This window comes from Arachis hypogaea, chromosome 15, assembly GCF_003086295.3.
Source record: "Arachis hypogaea cultivar Tifrunner chromosome 15, arahy.Tifrunner.gnm2.J5K5, whole genome shotgun sequence".
Taxonomy (NCBI): Eukaryota; Viridiplantae; Streptophyta; class Magnoliopsida; order Fabales; family Fabaceae; genus Arachis; species Arachis hypogaea.
The window spans coordinates 145,990,229-146,004,265 of record NC_092050.1 but is presented as its reverse complement, the minus strand read 5'-3'; the positions used below and the strand labels follow the sequence as shown (position 1 = coordinate 146,004,265).

The 14,037-nt window shown below is 40.3% G+C and overlaps 1 non-coding gene across 1 annotated transcript; it reads right to left on the bottom strand.

Moving 5' to 3' along the window:
* Positions 1 to 210: 210 nt before the first annotated feature.
* Positions 211 to 320, bottom strand: LOC112753266 (small nucleolar RNA R71). Its single transcript, XR_003177659.1, has one exon. It is a non-coding gene; the product is annotated as a small nucleolar RNA R71 (small nucleolar RNA).
* Between the last annotated feature and the right edge of the window lie 13,717 nt (positions 321 to 14,037).

Here is a 14,037-nt window from a genome sequence, read left to right as displayed (position 1 = left end):
AACAAATCCATATCTGAATTCCTGTAGATCTGTAATACTGTTAAGACGAATGGAGTGAACCATGAAGTTTACAATCTCATGCTCTTTCCTTTTGCTGTAAGGGACAGAGCAAAGTTGTGGCTTGATTCTCAGCCTAAGGAGAGTCTGGACACATGGAACAAGGTGGTCACTGGATTTTTGACCAAATTCTTTCCACCATAGAAGCTGAGTAAACTTAGAGTAAATGTCCAGACCTTTCAGACAAAAAGAAGGGGAGCCCCTCTATGAGGCATGGGAGAGATTCAAGCAAATGGTTAGGAGATGCCCCTCAGACATGGTTTCAGACTGGACCCGACTGCAGATCTTTTATGATGGCCTCTCTGAGATGGCCAAGATGTCATTAGATCACTCTGTAGGTGGTTTTTTACACATGAAGAAGACACCTGAGGAGGCAGATGAGCTTATTGAGATGGTCGCCAACAACCAGTACAAGTACACTTCCGAGAGAAACCCGGTGAACACTGGGACCACTCAAAAGAGAGGAGTCATGGAGGTGGATACACTGGATGCCATCTTTGCTCAAAATAAGCTCATATCCCAACAAATTAGTATGATCTCTCAGCACTTAACTGGGATGCAAGTTTCAGCTGTCAACACTCAAGATGCATCCTATAGCATGGATGAGAGCTACACTCAAGGGGATGTGTGTGATGTTGCTCAACCCACCATGGAGGAAGTGAATTACATGGAAAATTCTTCTAGAAATCCCAAAAATGATCCCTATGCAATTACCTTCAATCAGGGATGAAGGAATGATGCGGGCAGAAATTGGCGAATATAAATTATTAAAATATATACGTTGCAAGTATAGTTCTTAATTCGCCAGAAATCCGCCTATCAATTTTGAAAGATGTCACAGAAAATTGAAATTAAAATACTGGGAGTATGAATCCCAGGTCGTCTTCCAACGAGTTGCAGAAAAGTGTGCTATTTTATTAATCAGAGGTTTTCAAAAAGGTTTGAATTGAGCAAACAGGAAATTAAATTGGTGAATTTGAATAATGTAAATAAAAGCCTTGACATGGAATTGATTAGTTGGAATCCCTATTATTGTTGGGATGCTCTCAGGATTAATTGACAATTAAAGGTTATCCTGTTTAGTTATCCTTCACTAGGTGAAGGAAAGTCAAACAAGTTGGAATGCTATGTCCGTTCACAAGTTGCAATCCACTTAATTAAAAGGGATTGGTGCTAGTGATTAGAAGGCAATCCAACCATAAACCCAATTACAATTTTTCTTTCAAGCCTTCCAACTCAAGGGTTCCTTTCAATCAATTCCCCATCAAGTTAGGGAACTACTCGCTCATTGTGAATGTAAAATTCATAGCATATAAAAAGGAATTAAAGGAAGACATTGTAAATAAAAATCAAAATAGTCAATTAAAAATAAAAGTGATCCTTGTATTAAATAATTCTGAAAACACTCCAATGGTAAAATTAACAAAGCAAAGAACATGGAAGAGTGAAGCCAAGTAAAGAAAACGAACTAGAATGACGAAGTCTTGATGAGGTAATAACTCTTCTCCGTGTTCCAATGCCAAAAAGTAAGAGAAAATTAAATCCTAAGAACTATGAATGTGTAGAGAGAAAAAAACCTAGAGGAGTATTAAAACTAGATCTAAAACTAAAACTGTGTAGAATAAAAAATGTTGTTGTTGGTTTCTACATGTTCTCTGGCTCTAGTCTGCTGTTCTGGGCCGAAAATTGGGTCAAAATAGGGTCCAAAATTGCCCCCAGCGATTCTGCAAATTATGCAGATCGTGCATGCCACGCGATCACGTCGCTCATGCAGACGCGTCATTTGCGTTTCGCTTCACCACGCGTTCACGTCGTCCACGCCTCCGCGTTGCTCGTGCTTTTCCAGTCCGCGCGGTCGCGTGAGCCATGTGGCCGCGTCACTGTGATTTGATCTTCTCCGCGCGGTCGCGTCGTCCATGCAGCCTCGTCGCTTCTCGCTGGTCATCTCCTCAATTTCTTGTGTTCCCTCCATTTTTGCTAGCTTCCTTTCCAATCTCTAACTCATTCTTGCCCTATAAAGCCTGAAACGCTTAACACACAGATCACGGCATCGAATGGAATAAAGGAGAAGTAAAATGTATAATTAAAAGTCTCTAGGAAGCAGTTTTCACTCATGTAATAATTTCAGGAAGGAAATATAAATGCATACTATTTTAATGAATAAGTGGGTCAGGATCATGATAAAACCACACAATTAAACACAATATAAACCATAAAACAGTAGTTTATCAAGGAATCACCTTAACTTTGGGTGGAGGGAGCAGCAAAGGCCTCAACAAGGTTTCAACAACAACCAGAGTGGAACCAATAAAAATAGGGACCATAACATTTGAGAAGGCACTATGCGACCTTGGATCAAGCATAAATCTGATGTCTCTTTCTATGATGAAGAAGCTGGGAATTCAAAAGGTGCGGCCCACAAGGATCTCACTGGAGATGGTAGACAAGTCCTTGAAGCGGGAATATGGAGTGGTGGAGAATGTCCTTGTAAAGGTTGAAGACCTTTACCTCCCTGCGGATTTCGTAATACTTGACACTGGAGAGGAAAAGGATGACTCCATCCTCCTAGGAAGCCATTCTTAGCTATTGGGAGAGCCTTGATTGATGTAGAGAGAGGAGAGCTAGTCCTGAGAATGCATGAGGATCATTTGCTGTTCAAAATTCCTAAGCCTCAACTCCTCTCAGACAAAGGTGGTACTAGCAATCAGAGCTCAGTGCTCAAGCCTTCTCATTCAGTGGAAAGCCATACAGAGCCCCCGTACATCAAACCTAAGTTTGGTGTTGGGCATTCACCACCCACCATTGAAGGAGGTGGCCCCAAAAAGAAAGTTTCCAAAGGCTGAAGGAACAAGAAGATTCCTATTGAAAACTTCTCACCTGGCATGAGAGTAGTCTTCATAAGAAGTCTAGTCATACCACACACTGTGAACAGAATCCTGTCTCTAGAGCATGTTGAATTAATTCATGAGAGTACAGGAAGGAAGTTCACAATGAGGGATGAAGATCTGAGCCCCTATAACCCTCCATAAAGTAGCTTTCCATCAAGCTAATGATGATAAAGAAGCGCTTGTTGGGAGGCAACCCAACCATACGTATCCTATAGTTTAGCTTGTTTTTATCTCAGTTTTACTTAAAGTTATTTGAGTTTGATTTCATATTAATCTGTTTTATATTGATTTTCATAATTTTCCTCATATTTCTAACGTTTATAATTAGAACAGGAACAGGCGCAGAAGGAAAAACAGCACCCCCTGGAGGATATCCCCTGGTGGGGCCGAACGCCAGGCTGGCGTTCAGCACCTAGGGGGGAGCAAAGAGTTGGACGTTTAACATCCAAATAGGAGCTACCCAAGGCCAATTTTTAGTCCCCCTAGGGCGTTTAACACCCATTCTTGGCGTTAAACGCCAGAAATTCAAGAAAAAAGGGAGATCCCCTGGTGGCGTTCAACGCCCAAGGGGGAGGCAGCATGCAGATTTCGAATTTCAAAGCTTCCTTGGCCAATAGATAAACCCCAACCACCAACCACTCCACTACTCAATCAGTCAATTTTATCTATTCTCTCTCCTCTTTCACCCACTTTTCCATCCACATTCATCCATCCCATCACCCATCACTTCCCTTGATTCTCTCAACCCACCTTTCACTCCCCCCAATCACCTCTCATCAATCCCATCCATCTTTCTTCCCAACAACCCACATTCAAATTCAATTTTTTCACCCTTCTCCCACCATAATCGAAACCCCACCCCACCCCACCCCCACCTATAAATACCCATCACTTCATCCACTTTTACCACACCTTCACTACTCTTTCCCTCTTACTTACTCTTCACCATACACATTTCCTTTCTTCATTTTTCCCTTCTTTCACCCCAAAGGCCGAAGCTTATACCCCATTCCCTCTATTTTCTTCTTCTATTTTATTTCTCTTTTCTTATTTTATATTTCTATTTTGCTCAGGGACGAGAAAAATTTTAAGTTTGGTGTTGGGCGCTCTGCTTTTTTGCCTCTTATATTTTATCTCCATGGCACCAAAAACCAGAGAGTCCTCAAGGAAAAGAAAGGAGAAAGCCCCCACTTCTGAGCCATGGGATTTCTCATGATTCTTTTCTAAGGCCCATCAAGACCATTTCTATGATGTGGTGAAAAAGAAAAAACTGATTCCTGAGGTCCCTTCAAGCTAAAGGATGGTGAGTAGTCGAAAATCCTATACCAGGTTCTGAGACGGGGTTGGAAAGTTCTGGCCAACCCCGTGATCGAGGTTGGAGTTCTGATGGTGCAGGAGTTCTACGGCAATGCCTGGGTAACAAAAAAGCATGATAGAAGCATGAACCCGGAGCCGAAGAACTGGCGCACTATGGTCAGAGGACACATCTTGGATTTCAGCCCGGAGAGTGTGAGGGTGGCACACTCATACACTCATAGGGTCAACACTGACCAAAGGCTATATCAAGTCCTTGCTGACATCTGCATACCTAGAGCTCAGTAGAGGAGGGATGCTCAAGGTCGGCCTTACCAGTTGGGTATGCTTGACCTTAGGCCAATAGCTAGAGAATAGTTGGAGTTCAACCAACGCTCTGTCATCCCTACAAGTAACCGCTCTGAGGTTACACTCGAGCGAGCAGTGATGTTCCACTACCTTATGCTCGGTAATGAGGTGGAGGTACATGAGGGGATCCCTCAAGAGCTTTACAGAGTAGCCGACAAGCCCTCCACCTTTGCGAGGCTGGCCTTCTCTCATCTCATTCACCGCTTATGTGCAGCAGCTGGAGCTCACATAGAGGGAGATACCCTGATCGAAAAGGAGAGGCCGATCACAAAAAAGGGTATGGAGCATGCTAGGGAGCCCATGTAAGGACCGCAGCAGGAGCCAGTTCCACTGCTTCCATAGGATCTGTCGGAGATGCCTTAGGGGATGTACTTCCCTCCCCGTGACTACTAGGATCAGTTGACCATATCCTTAGGGGAGCTGACATCATCAGTTGATCAGTTGAGGCTGGAGCATCAGGACCAATCTGATCTCCTCATCATATGATGGAAGATCAAAGGAGAATAATGGAGGAGCATAGGAGGCAGGGGCGTGACATTGAAGAGCTTAAACGCTCCAGAGGATTTTTTGGCGGGAGCAGCAACCACCATCACTGAGATGGTCTAGTTTCACTCTCCCTATTTCTATTTTATTTTTATTTTTCTAGTATTTCATTGTATTACCTGCTTTCTATTCTAGTTGCATGATCACCGTTAAGATTTCTTTGCTTTCTAGTTTAGTAGTTTACTTTTGAAAAGTTTTCAAGGTGTCTTATGTATTCTGCATCAAGTTTAAAAAGAAAAATCTATTGAAAAAGAAGTTGTAAAATGCATAAGATATTGAGTTATATTATGAGTTATTCTGATTACTTTGATGTGGTGGCCTTATCTCTATTTGATCTTGGAGTTGAGTATATTGGTTCTTGAGGAACAAGAATTTAGAGAAATATTATTGATTCTCTAAAATAAGAAAAATATTTATTCTTGAAGCAAAACAAATAGCAAAAAAAGAATTGAAACGAAAAAAATCAAAAGAAAAAGGTCCAAGGCTTTGAGCATCAATGGTTAGGAGGGTCAAAAGTGGTCTAAAGCTCAAAAGAGTGCTTTTCCCTAACCATATGCTTGTGGTGTGAAAGGGTCAAGTAACCCTTGAGACTGAACACTTAAAGTCGTGACCCACTGCTATTATAGAGTATGCCAAAGGCTCTGAGCACCACTGTCTGAGAGAAAAGAAAAAGAAAATTTGAACCTAAAAGGTTCCCCCAGTTAAGTGCTTGTGGTGTTAATGTATCAAGTTAAACTTGAAAACAAAACACTTAGAGTCACGGCTAGGCTCAAAGGTGCAAAGCACCAAAGAAAAAAAAAAGCTATGTTCAAAAATCAATTAGAGCCTAAAGAAGAGTATCTATAATATCATTCGAGTTCTAGTTCCAAGGGATGCTGGTATTTCTGAGCTTCAACAGATAGTGAGATGCCAAACCTATTCAGAAATAGAATATCATAAGCCCAATTCAGTAACTAGACCTGAGCTTCTATTGACAACTCTAATCTTGTGTGTTTGCTATTCCTTGGTCCTATATTGTTTTGGTTGCTTGAGGACAAGCAACAATTTAAGTTTGGTGTTGTGATATGTGAGCATCTTATACCCTTTTTCTAGCTATTTTTATATTGTTTTTAATTAGATTTTATTTACTTTTACTTGATTTTAGTGAAAAAATCACCTTTGGATGCTACTTTGAGTTTTTCTTATGTTTTTATGGTTTTAGGTGAAATTCGGAGCAGTTTGGAGAAGCCTGGAGCAAGAAAGAAAAATGCTGGCAGCACCCTCCCTGGGCGCTGAATGCCAAGCTGGCGTTTGGCACCAGCAGGGGGGCAGAAACCAGAAGCGCGCTTCCCATTGGGCCTCCAATTGGATTTATCACTTCTTAGTTTTATTTTATTTTCTTTTTGTAATATTGATTTACAAATAATATCTTTTAGAGTTAGCATTTATTATTAGGTTAGTATTTAAAGGAAAAAATCAATTCGATTTAGGATCTTCTTCTTTCTGCAATTTTTCAGAACCCTGTTTTCTCTGTAAGTCATGAGCAACTAAACCTCTTAGTTAAGGTTAGGAGCTTTGTTTATTTCTATGGATTAAGATTATTATTCTTCTTTTTTAATATATGTTTGATTCAATTCTAAGATGTTGTTTTCGTTCTTAATGTTATGAAATTGGGTGGAACAGGATAATGACCCTTTTTCTACATGAGTTCTTGTGATTCTCGGAAGAGTTATCTCGCTTGAACTACAGCTTTAAAATACTCCTCCTAAATTGCTAATTACATGAACTAATTGGGATATGTGACATATAATCCTATTAGCTTTGGGTAATTAGGGTTTTTGTGGCGTTAAACTAGTTTTCTGAACTTCACCATCTGATCCGAATTGAATGACCATGGGAGTGGCGTTTGATGAGGATTAGAGGAGATTAAATCACTAAGGGATTAGGGTTTAATCACTTACATTTTGTCATCGAATGAATCATTCATTATTAAAATAGTTAGTAAGAAGCTTTAATCCGCAAAGATAAACATCTCCGATACCTTAACTATTTTCCTATATTGATTTTACACAAAATCCTTTTATTGCTTTCCTTATTTCTCCTATTTATTGTTTTATGTGTTCACACCAACAAATAACCTTTACTGTTTACCTGACTAAGTCCAACAGGATAACTATTGCTTGCTTAGTCTGACAATTCTCGTGGGATTGACCCTCACTCATCTGAGGTATTACTTGGATGACCCGGTGCACTTGCCGGTTAAGTTGTGCGAGTTCAAATTTCGTGCCCCAAAAGCGAGGTAGGTTCGGCCCAGGGCTTCGTTAAAAAATCTCAATATTGTGGTTACCACAAATCCTATAGTTACAAGACCGAAGATTGTGTTGATTTGAAAGATGCCTTGGAATAAGTGATCCAGGATGGTAAGCTACCCGAATTTGTGCAGCATGTGAGGCCACCTCAGCGGCATAACAATGATGAAGATCGAAAAACCAGGCTAGGAACACAAGACCTCAAGAGAACCTAGAAGAATCTGCTCAAGTCGTGGTCAACGTGGTTGTGGGGAGGAATGGATTGCCCAGATCCAACAATGCGATGAAAAAGGATGTGAAAACCGCCACTTTGGAAGTTCTCAAAGTAACCTGTATTCCGGCAGTATAATTCACAACATAAGATTTCCAGTTTGCCACCTCTAAAGATGATGAGCCCCTGGTGATCTTGGGAAGAAAAACACTCAATGATCTGTGCGCTTTCATTTCAACAAAATTCTTGGTTATTAAGTTCCTGACCGTGGAAGGTCGGGTAGCAACTATCCGAGGAGATCGAATATCTACAGTTAAATGCAAAAAATCCAGCCTCACGCTCCATGATAAAGCTAAGGAATCTACGGGGGTATTGCTTGTTGATCTAGATTCCCGAATTTAGGAGAAACCAAGACCAGAGCCTAATGGGCGCTTGGAGAAATTCCAAATCGATGATGTGCCAGAGAAATACATTATGATCAACAAAGAACTACCTTACCCATTGAAGACAAAACTTCAGTTTTTCTTAAGAGGTAACATTGATTTATTTGCTTGGGAACCTGCCGACATGCCTGGAACTGATCTAACATTCATGTCTCATCAGCTCTCTATTAACACCGAGTTCAAGCCAATTGCACAACAATGTCAAAAGATGTTGCCTGACTGAGCCACCAAAGTTAAAAAGCATGTTCAAAGATTATTGGGTGCTGGGTTTATTCATGAATTAACTTATTCAACATGGTTGTCTAACGTGGTCATGGTCAAAAAGTCTAATGAAAAATGGCAAATGTGCGTAGATTACACAGAATTAAACAAAGCCTGCCCAAAAAAATGTTTTTCTTTACCTAACATCGACAACATGATTGATTCATCCTCAGGATACCAAATATTAAGTTTTTAGATGCCTATAGTGGTTATAACCAGATTCCGATGCATAAAGCTGACAAAGATAAAACAACTTTTATCACCACTGAGGGGATTTACTACTACACTGTAATGCCTTTTGGTCTAAAAAATGCAGGGACAACTTATCAAAGGTTAATGGCAAAAGTTTTCAAGCGACAGATCGAAAAGAATATGGAAGTTTACATTGACGATATGTTGATAAAGACAAAAGAAGATTTCGATTTGATCGCCGACTTGCAAGAAGTTTTTACAACCTCCAACTTCACCGGATGAGGTTGAAACTGGCAAAGTGTGAATTTGGAGTTTTGGGAGGTATATTTTTAGGGTTTATGGTTACTTAAACGAACATAGATGCTAACCCCGAGAAATGCCAGACAGTTCAAGACATGTCGAGTTCTCAGAATCTTAAAGAGGTTCAAGGGCTCATACGTCGGTTGGTCGCGTTATCAAGGTTCCTAGGGACTTCTGCAGTAAAAGACAAACCATTTTTTAAATTGATGAGGAAGGATGTAGACTTTGCATGGATGTAGGAGTGTGAAGCAGCTTTTCAACATTTTAAGAACTTGCTCTCATCTCCTCTCGTATTAGCAAAGCCGAAACATGGGCAACCCTTATTCCTATACCTATCCGTGAGTGAATAAACTCTGGCTTCAGCTTTGGTTTTAGAGGATAGGGATAAGCATCAACATCCTGTGTATTTTGTTAGTAAGGTTCTTTAAGGGCCCAAACTACGATATTCAAAGATGGAAAAACTTGCATTTGCTCTACTCACATCGGCTCGTTGGTTGCGCCAATACTTTCAATGTTATTTGGTAATAGTGCGTACCGACCAACCGATCAAGAAAGTTTTACAAAAACCTGACTTGGAAAGTCAAATGATGAGTTGGTCCATAGAACTATCTCAGTTCGATATACACTATGAACTATGCTCCGCCATTAAGGTTGAAGTGATGGTAGATTTTTTGGCCGAAATGACACACCCAACCTCTGGCATACTGATATGGGAGCTTCATGTGGATGGAGCCTCCAATGTCAGGTATGGGGGGCTGGTCTCATCCTAACCAAGGGTGACGACATGGTGATTCAAGCCTCCATCAAATTTGATTTTTCTATCTCGAACAATCAGGTTGAGTATGAGGCTTTGCTTGCAGGATTAGCATTAGCTCGGGATGTCGGAGCTATAGAAGTAACCATGTTTAGTGATTCATAGTTAGTGACATCCCAAGTTAATGGAAAATACCAGGCACGGGATCCAATATTGCAATAGTACTTGAAAAAAGTACAACAAGAGGTACAATTTTTTTTATTCCTTTTTAATTAAGAATATACCTAGGGATCAAAACACACGAGCTGATGTGTTGTCTAAACTGGCAAGTACTAAGTCCGAAACACTAAATCGTAGTCTGATACAGGAAGTACTTACAGAACCTACTTAACAAAGCCCAATGTCACGATTTTCCATTCCTCCGGTCATAGTACCCGGATGGATTCGATATGCACATATCTAGAACATGGGACCTTGCTTAGTGATCCCAAGGATGCAAGGAATTTGCGACTTAAAGCAACCAAGTATACCATGATAAATGGGCAACTGTGCAAAGGGGTGTGTCCCAATAGTTATTAAAATATTTAAATACCCAACAAACAATGTACGTGTTGTAGGAAGTTGATGAGGGTTGCTGTGGAAATCATTTGGGCGGGAGGGAGGGGGGAGTTGCTAGCTCAGAAGGTCATCCGAGCAGGGTACTACTGGTCCACTCTTATCAAGGATGCTATGGAATATGTGAAGAAATATGACAAATGCCAGCTACACGAGCACCTCCTCACGAGCTTGTGTTCGTCATCCCGAGAGGACCATTTGCTAAGTGGGCTTTAGATTTATTGGGACCTTTTCCACATGGATCGGGCCAGGTAAAATATCTTATAGTCACTATAGATTACTTTACCAAATGGATTAAAGTCATGCCCCTGTCTAGTATCAGTTCCGCTCAATATCGAAAGTTTGTTTGGAGAGAAGTCATTGCAAGGTTTGGGATTTCCAAAACTGTAGTCACAGATAATGGGACTTAATTCACAGATTTGAGATTTTGAAAATTATTGACTGGTTTGAAAATTCAGCAAATATTTGCCTTAGTTGAACACCCACAGGAAAACAGATAAGCCAAAGTTGCTAAAAAAAGCAATTTTGAATGGGTTAAAGAAGAGATTGGATGAGCGTCTGAGGTCTTGGGTAGATGAAGTATTGCCAGTTTTATGGTCATATCAAACTACAGTCCAATCTACCACCAAGGAAACACCTTTTAAACTTACTTACGGTGAAAAAGTAGTGATCCTAGTGGAATTCGAAGAACCGAGTCCAAGAGTGCGTCTGGGACCTCAGGAACTCATGAAAACATGGACTTGATTAATGAAGTCAAAGATATGGCTAACTTAGCTGAGCAAGCTCCAAAGTAAAGGGTGGCAAAGAGGTACAATACCAAGGTCCGACCGAGAAGTTTCCAACCTGGGAATCTAGTGTTAAGATAGGTTGATGCCGAGACTCCAGGGACGCGAGGTAAGCTTGCTCCGACTTGGAAAGGTCCTTTCAGAGTAAAAGAAGTATTGGAAAAAGGAGCATACAAGCTAGAAACACTGGATGGTTCTAAGGTCCCGAGAAGCTAGAATGCGACTCACTTAAAGAGGTATTACTCTTAGAAATGTTTTAATTATGAGTGGAATAAAGGCACTCTTTTCCTAGGCATCTAGGTTTTTAATGAGGTCTTCCCTATATTTAGCAAACTGAATTTTCTTTGTGACTTTGTATTATGTTTGAGTAAACTATGGATTTTCTTTGCAAACTTTATGTTATATTGGAATAAGTTGTGTTAAATCTCTTCACCAGAATAAAAATCAAATTCGAGTCGAAGTTAAGACTCGGAGTACAATGGTTTAAGAAATACTAAATAGAGACTGATATTTAAAACGCATTAAAATGGTAAAACGTTAAAAGTCATAAGTTATTCCCGGAGTTAACGAGAACACATAAAGATGCTCCCAATCAAACAATGGAAAAAGTACTACGAAAGTACCAAAGTTTCGAACTATCAAGTTCACAATACTTAGAAAAATAAGCTAAAAGTTACAAAATACAAACAACCTTTCCATCCACCACCTTATTAAAGGCATTCACTTTGGAGACGTCCAAGTCGGGAGCCTTCAGTTTAATCTGGTCAAGGATGGTTCGTTTGGCATAAAAAATGCCATCCGCAACCACTTGTTCCGCCGTTTTTACCGAAAGTTTGAGCTCCTCAACTTTCCTTATCAATTCAGAAACCTACTTCTTCATATTTTCTCCCTTTAAGTTGGAAGCAGTCTTTGATTCCTTTAGAATTTTTACCTTATTTTCAAGGGAAGTTTGTTTACCTTGAAGAGTAGTAATCGAGGTATTCAGCTTCTGAATCTGAGTATTTGCATCAGCAATCATCTTGTCATTTAATAAGAAATTTGAATGGAGACTCAAAATCTCTACTTTTGCATTTCGGACATAAGTGGCAAAATGGAGGAGCATCTTCATCCGTGAAATGTTGGTCCACGAACTCAGGAGCTTGGAACCCTTACCCAATACTTGTCTAAATGAGGTGGGGGATTAAACTACCAACATCATCCTGGCCAGAGCTTTTCAATTTTTTTTCGAGATGGAGACTTTTGGGGGGAGTCTTCCAAAACAATATGGACTTTGGGACCCTACCCTTCTCCGCTCTCTTCAACCCTCTGAGATTGCGATTGGCAGCTAATAGTAGCAGAAGAGGAAATCCTATCACTACTCACGTTGATCGGTGGTTGAGATGATAACCTCTTCTTCATCTCAGTAATGGCGGCAAGTCCTTCGGCCATGTCGACTGAAATAAGAACAAAGAAAAATCATAAGGAAAAGAAGTCATAAGCATACAAAGTCAAGCATGTAGGAACGTCCAAAGGATAACGACTTACTAATAGCATTCCGAGCAGCCTGTTCATTTATCAGTATATCCCTCAAAGCAAGGGGCCACTCATTCCACAACCTCATTAATAAGTTAAGACTCAAAATCTTGGCATCATTGACACCGCTAACTCTAATCTTCGGCGAAGAAACGTTGTAGTTCCAATACAAGTTAAATTTCTTCGTCCCTTCCAAAGCCAAAAGGAAATGGTCGTACCTTCTATCCCTTTAATCTTAAAAACGTTTCTTTAAAACTATGGTAGGATTTTTCAAACAAAGTAAAAAGTTTCTTATTTGAGATACCTCAGAAAGAGATGAACCCACGACCTTGTGACCGATAGGAAACTGTCAAAGTGAAAAAATAAAAGAAAACCCTAAATATAGGCTCGATATCTAGGAATGAGCATAAGAGCTCGACGCCATGAATAATAGCTCAGGTGCTGTGGGTGGAGTTGGGAAGGAGAACATCCAGTGTGAGTTGGCACGCTCACTTAGAAGTCGAAAAAAGATAAACAGACCCCAATTCTGGAGAATAATGTCTCATACATCCACTACCAATCCGGGACAGTGCCGACATGCTTATTAATATAGCATAACCATTCTCCGGACCTAGGAACAGAGAAGATTTACAAGTTGCTCATATCAGAATCGAAAATAACTCTGGCCTCCTTCAGATTGTCAAGTTCTTCTTGCGTAGCCGTGGAGGGGGTAGCCTTGACTTCCGTGGATACCCAAGAGTAGATATCTAGCTCAAGCTCACTGTTCATCCCTGGAAGGGGGCAGGTCGGGGTCTCGGCTGGTTAGCAACACTGCCACGTCCTCGGTTCATGATAACCTTTTTCCTGACCATCACGAAAAGACCTATAGGGGCACCACCACTATGTTACCATCACTACATTACCAAAAATCAAAAAATCCTAAAGCTGCAAATTCTATTGCTTACTCAAAAAAACACAAAATGAGCCTGGAAAACATAGAAAATTATGGAAAATCGGGGCAAACAGGAATCATCGATTATTTGGGAAAACTTAAAATAGTGGTACCCTTACTATATTGAGCCTAATCAAACGTAACAAGCGCAGAGAAAATGCGAGAAAAATTCTAAACAAACAGCACCAGGAAAGAAAGAATATACAAAGCAGTAAAAAGTAAAAACTTCGAGAATATTCTTCTAAGACATAGAGAAAGAAAAAGAACAAAAGCTTCAACAACCTTAAGAAAGGTTGCCATGAAGTTCTCTGATGAGTGCTGGTAATCCTCCTTAATGTGACGGAAAGTGCGATAACGACGGAGAATGTGACAGAGAAGGAAGACCCAACAGGAAGAAGCTTACTGGGAGGAAAAGGACACTACTCTTGTTCAAAAAGTGATTTGAAGGTGAAATATTGGTGAATGAAAGGTAAAGTAGAAGTAAAAGATTATTTAATTTTAAGTTAATGTTGCATTAATTGTTGGAGAGAGAATTTGAAAGTGGGATGATGGTTCGTAAAACGAGAAAACTGTAACCGCTCCTAGAAAACTGAAG